We start from the raw sequence: 6,894 nt of genomic DNA on the forward strand, positions 1-6,894 counted from the left end.
TACTCTACAAACCTCAACAATGTGGCTTTTTTCATGACTTAATGAATTCAAGTGCTTTCTAGTTTTATCCTCCTAAAGCATTCGCTGACTCGATGGACGTGAATCTGAGTGTACTCCAGGAATTGGTGATGGACAGGGAGGCCTGGCTTGCTGCGATTCATGGGGTCGCAGAGTCGGACATGACTGAGCGACTGAACTAAACTGAAAGCATTCACATCACTTGCTGACTAATCCTTTCTACAGTTTTCCACAGCTCTTTGATCTGTAGTTTCTGAAACTTGTTTATTCTGTCTCCCACCTCTGGCTCATTTTCCTCTAGAACACTACAAAATTAATAACTATGATTTTGCACCCAATTTGTAAGTTTTCCAGCACAGAGTGTACAGGGCAACTTCTGCAAGGAAGTCCTCAGCGACTCTAGCTGGCTTTGGTCTCCCTCTCCTGACAGTGACACAGCCTCTACCAGCCCTTGGTTGAGTCTCCAGCCTGGATTGCCACAGCCAACACCAACTGTGGGGCCCAGAATTACTCCATCCTACTTTGTTTAGTTCCAAGGGTTGGAAATGATTCATTCAAGAGAAGAATCAATTACTGAATCAACCCTAGTGTTTAAATATTGCTATGTGTAATCCTTATACCAGAACCTCATGGCAAGGTACCAAAGTTCACATTTAACCGACGAGAAAACTATGCTGGTCTAAAATCTGTCAACTGAGAAAAGATGCACAACATGAGAGTTGTGAATTTAGTTTTATCTGAGGCAAAGTGAAGGAAACAGCCCAGGAAACAACACTTTAGACTGTTCTGAGAAACACCTCCCAAGAGGTATGGGGTGGGGGTGGGGGGTGTCAACATATGTGATTTTGGCGAAGGGGGAGTTCATGCAATCAAGCACTTACTTGTAAAAGTGTTCTGCTAGTTACCAGAAGCTAACTTTACCATGAAGGGATTTAGTGCTTCTCTAGACAGGAGATGCTGGCTTCCCTGATAGTTCAGTTGGTAAGAAATCCACCTGCAATAAGGTGACCCTGGTTCGATTCCTGGGTTGGGAAGATCCGCTGGAGAAGGGAAAGGCTACCCACTCCATGATTCTGGCCTGGAGAATTCTGTGGACTGTATAGTCCTTGGGGTCGCAAGGAGTCAGATATGACTGAGTGACTTTCACTTTCAGACATGAGATGCAAGGATTGGGATCATAAAATCAGTTGCTGAAAATATCTAAGACCTGTTCCAACAGTTTTCCTGGAGCACAGCATGCCTCAGTCTTCACCCTGGACTCGTTTCAGGGCATGTCAAAGGTCAGCAGCTGCAGCAGCACGGGATTCAAGCCCAGCCGAGGCAGACAACAGATACCCTTACCTTCTTAATCGCTAAATCATGACCAACTCTTTGCAATCCCATGGACTGCAGCACACCAGGCCTCCCTTTCCTTCACTATCTCCTGGAGTTTGCTCAAACTCATCTCCATTAGAATCAGTGATGCCATCCAACCTTCTTATCCTCTGCCACCCCCTTCTCCTCTTGCCCTCAGTCCTTCCCAGGATCAGGGTCCTTTCCAATGAGTTGACTCTTTGCATCAGGTGCCAAAGGACTGAAGCTTCAGCTTCAGCCTCAGTCCTTCTAATAGTCAAGAAGCAACAGGTAAAACTGTACATGGAACAGACTGGTTCAAAATTGGGAAAGGAGCCCATCAAGGCTGTATATTGCCACCCTGCTTATTTACCTTATACGCAGAGTACATCATGCAAAATGTTGGACTGAATGGATCACAAGCTGGAATCAAGATTGCCAGAAGAAATATCAACCTCAGATATGCAGATAATACCACTCCAATGGCAGAAAGTGAAAAGGAACTAAAAAGCCTCTTGATGAGGGTGAAAGAGGAGAATGAAAAAGCTGGCTTAAAATTCAACATTCAGAAAACTAAGATCATGCCATCTGGTCCCATCCTTTCACGGCAAATAGAAGGGGAGTTCTTGGGCTCCAAAATCACTGCATATGGTGACTGCAGTCATGAAATTAAATGACGCTTGATCCTTGGAAGGAAAGCTATGACGAACCTAGACAGCATATTAAAAAGGAGAGACATTACTTTGCCAACAAAGCTCTGTATAGTCAGAGCTATGGTCTTCTCAGTAGTCATGTATGGGTGTGAGACTTGGACCCTTAAGGAAAGCTGAGCAGCCAAGAATTGATGCTTTTGAATTGTGGTGTTGGAGAAGACTCTTGAGAGTCCCTTGGACTGCAAGGAGATTAAACCAGTCAATCCTAAAGGAAATCAGTCCTGAATATTCATTGGAAGGACTGATGCTGAAGCTGAAGCTCCAGTAGTTTGGGCACATGATGCGAAGAGCCGACTCACTGAAAAAGACCCTGTTGCTGTGAAGACTGAAGGCAAAAGAAGAGGGTAGCAGAGGATGAGATGGTCAGGTAGCATTACCACCTTAATGGACATGAATTTGAGCAAACTCCAAGACAGTGAAAATGATAGGGAAGCCCTGCGTGCTGCGGCCCGTGGGACGGCAGAGGCGGAATGAATTAGCGACTGAACAACCCGTCTGTCACAGCTTTACTTCCAAGGAGCCAGCATCTTTTAACTTCACGGCTGCAGGCACTGTCTGCAGTGATTATGGAGCCCAAGAAGACAAGAGCTGCCATCTTTTTCACTTTTCCCCCATCTATTTGCCATGAAGGAATGGGACCAGATGCCATGATCTTAGTTTTCTAAATGCTGAGTTTTAAGCCAGCTTTTCCACTCTCCTCTTACACCATCATCAAGAGGCTTTTTAGTTCCTCTTCATTTTTGGTCACTGGAGTGGTATCATTTGCTTATCTGAGGCTGATATTTCTCCTGGCAGTCTTCATTTAGCTTGTGATTTATCCAGCATTGCACACAGTGGGCTGAGCATGAATTAAACAAGCAGGATGACAGTTACGTCGCCTCAGTGTGCTCCCTTCCCAATTTTGAACCAGTCCCTTCCATGTCCAGCTCTGACAGTTGCTTCCTGACCTGCATACAGGTTTCTCAGGAGGCAGGTTAGGTGGTCTGGTGTTCCCATCTCTTCAAGAGTTTTCCTGGATGGTGAGGGACAGACAGGCCTGGCAGGCTACAGGCCATGATTGCAAGGAGTCGAACGTGACTGAGTGACTGAACCGACACAAAGGCTTTTGTGTAGTCAATGATGATTTTTTTTTTTTTGGAAATTCCCTTGTTTTTTCTCTGATCCAACTGATGTTGGCAATTTGATCTCTGGTTCCTCTGCCTTTTCTAAATCCAGCCTGTATATCTGGAATTTCTCAGTTCATGTACTGTTGAAGCCTGGCTTGAAGGATTTTGAGTATTACTTTACTAACATGTGAAATGAGTGCAATTATATGGTAGTTTGAATACTCTTTGGCAATGCCTTTCTTTGAAACTGGAATGAAAACCTTTTCCAGCCTCATGGCCAGTCTTAAAGGGGAGACTAATTTAGGATGTGAAGATGTAAATACCACCCCTCCCCACCCAATGTAGCCTCTATATATGTACAAAAGAGTCTAGGGTTCACCAGAGACTAGCCTGGCACTTTCACCTCGGCCCCGATGGCTCAGACTGTAGCTCTAACAGTGATGGCAGTGGCGCCTGGGCTGGTTCCAGCGCAGGACTCAGCCTGCAGTTCTAGCCAGATGGCTGCCATCCATTTGGCGGGGTGTGGGGTGGTGCCCCAGTGGTATCTTGTTGCCTGGAGTCCTGACACCACCTTACAAAGATGTACAGCAACCATGATGACCACCCTCTGCTAACAGAGAGAGGCTGACCATCCACCCCTGGCTCTGCTGAAAAAGTGCCAGTCGCTCAGGTGTATCCGACTCTTTGCGACCCCATGGACTACACAGTCCACGGAATTCTCTGGGCCAGAATAGTCACTAAAGTATTGATGTGCTTGCCACTATCTCCTTGCCCATCTTGGGATTCAATTCCCTCCTAGCTAGGTCTGTTCTAAGCTTTCCATTTAGATGGTGATTCTGGGTGGAGCAGAGCAATGAACTGAAAGACGACACTCCCCTAATTATTGGGCATCTTTCCTTTGGTCTGATTTCTCTAATCGGAAAATGCCTGTTATCCCTAGATTTTTCTGAACATTGGTTCTAAACAGAGTGCTAGCGCTAACACATTTAAATCCATCCCCTGTTCATCTTTGGGCACAGTAAACCCTCAATAAACATGAAACGTGAATGGACAACCAAGGCTACGCACCCTGGTCCTGTCATTGTATATGTGTGTGCACACCTAAGATCTTGTATTATCTACCTTACCAGCTTCCCCTGGAAGCCACCCTGGCTCATTCTGTTCACTAGCTCACTTGTGTCCGACTCTCTGCGACCCCATGGACTGCAGCACGCCAGATTCCCGTCCATCACCAACTCTCGGAGTTCACTCAAACTCACGTCCACTGAGGCGGTGATGCTGTCCATCACGTCCTCTGTTGTCCCCTTCTCTTCCTGCCTTCTGGCTCATTACTTGCCTTTATTTTCTTATCAGGACCATGACACCTGCACACTGGAGACCCTTCCTTCTCTCTGCCCTTCCCAGCCCAGCATGGAATTCCAGGACACAAGCTCATGATGCCTCTCCTCCCCTTCCTTTCCAACCAGTATTCTTGCCAGAATCCAGTATGAAAGTCAGTGACCTTCCAGCTTTGTTTCTAACTCTGGCTTTTCACTGAGTAGCAGTCTATGTGTTGAGCAGAGGTTTAGTGTAGTCTTAGATCTACACTGGTGTTGTCCCCCAGAATTTCCTGCAGTGATGGAGCTGCCTTTATCTGCCATCCAGTGTGGCAGCCACGAGCCACATGTGGCTCTGGAGCACTCGAAACACACCAAGATGACTGGGGAATAAAATCTTAGTTTTAGTGACCTTATTTAACTTATATGCAGAGTACATTATGAGAAACACTGGGCTGGAAGAAGCAAAAGCTGGAATCAAGATTGCCGGGAGAAATATCAATAACCTCAGATATGCAGATGACACCACCCTTATGGCAGAAAATGAAGAGGAACTAAAAAGCCTCTTGATGAAAGTGAAAGAGGAGAGTGAAAAAGTTAACTTAAAGCTCAACATTCAGAAAACAAAGATCATGGCATCTGGTCCCTTCACTTCATGGGAAATAGATGGGGAAACAGTGGAAACAGTGGCTGACTTTATTTTTGGGGGCTCTAAAATCACTGCAGATGGTGACTGCAGCCATGAAATTAAAAGATGCTTACTCCTTGGAAGGAAAGTTATAGCCAACCTAGACAGCATATTCAAAACAGAGACATTACTTTTCCAACAAAAGTCTGTCTAGTGAAGGCTATGGTTTTTCCAGTGGTCGTGTATGGATGTTGAGAGTTGGACTGTGAAGAAGGCTGAGAGCCGAAGAATTGATGCTTTTGAACTGTGGTGTTGGAGAAGACTCTTGAGAGTCCCTTGGACTGCAAGGAGATCCAACCAGTCCATTCTAAAGATCAGTCCTGGGTGTTCATTGGAAGAACTGATGCTGAAGCTGAAACTCCAATACTTTGGCCACCTCTGAGAAGAGTTGACTCATTGGAAAAGACCCTGATGCTGGGAGGGATTGGGGGCAGGAGGAGAAGGGGATGACAGAGGATGAGATGGCTGGATGGCATCACCGACCCAATGGACATGAGTTTGGGTGAACTCCGGGAGTTGGTGATGGACAGGGAGGCCTGGCGTGCTGCGGTTCATGGGGTCACAGAGTCGGACACGACTGAGCACCTGGACTGAACCGTAAACAGCGATATGGCTATAGCTATTGCAGGTCTGACTCTTTTACGATGTATCTTACCTTTTTGCTTTTTTTGATCCCTATTAGAAATGATCTACAGCTCTCTGGGCAGAATTCTATTTCCTTGTTATCTTGACTCTTTTTCTTTTACTTTTCTGGTTTGTCAATCCGCTTAACATTTTCAGTATGAAATATTCTGTACCACATTTCCTTAACTAAAGGAATTCCACAGAGACTTACATTTCCAGATTACCCACTCCCTGGTGGTTTTCTTGATCTCAGAATACTCATGAAAACAGGTTTGTTTTTGGTTCAGAATTAGTGGCAGACATCAAGAAACCACCCTCATCAGTTACTCCTCTGCAACCATCAGCCCTCCAGTTACCCTCTCATGCCTCAGGGGTACCCATGCCAGCTTTAAATTCCTTGTCCTAACACATCAATGTTGCTCAATGCCCATGTTAACACTTCCACCCAGCTTACAAAGTGCCCTGGCACGTACTTCCTCGTAGTGCCCGCTGGCTGGGCAAAGCGGTCTGAGGCTGTCGTGCAGCCTTCCCACATGTCCTTTCCTCCTGAAAATCACCTCCTTCATATTTGCTGGACCACATCACTCCACACAGGTGGTTTTTGAAGTGTGGTCCTTGGTCATGTTACGAATGCAAATTCTCAGGCCCAATCCCAGGACCTACTGAGCGAGTTCTGGGCAATCCCTAACCTAGAAAAACAGAATCTGAAATGAAGGAACCCAACTGCCTCAGACTGGATTCTACAGAATCCAACCCTGAGACAAGACCTGGCGAGGTGGCTCCAAGCAGCACCTGCAAGGGGGGAGAAGACCCATTTATGCCCACATCACCTTCCTGTAGTGTAGGTCATTTAAATACTTCAGGACACACGCTCAAGTATTAAACCATCCTCCTGCTAAGATCTAGGAGGTAATGTCTGTTGTCTTCACTTGCTGTCAAGCACGAAAACTCATGCCTTACACACACACCATGGCAAAATCTCTGGACTTGGATGCAACAGAATAGAAAGGCAGTTATGTTTTATATTTCAGGTCAATAAGTATGCTCAAGTCAAACGGTACAATACTGCAGATGAACCTGGACGTAAACACAAGTCT

This window comes from Capra hircus, chromosome 20 (assembly GCF_001704415.2).
Source record: "Capra hircus breed San Clemente chromosome 20, ASM170441v1, whole genome shotgun sequence".
Lineage (NCBI taxonomy): Eukaryota > Metazoa > Chordata > Mammalia > Artiodactyla > Bovidae > Capra > Capra hircus.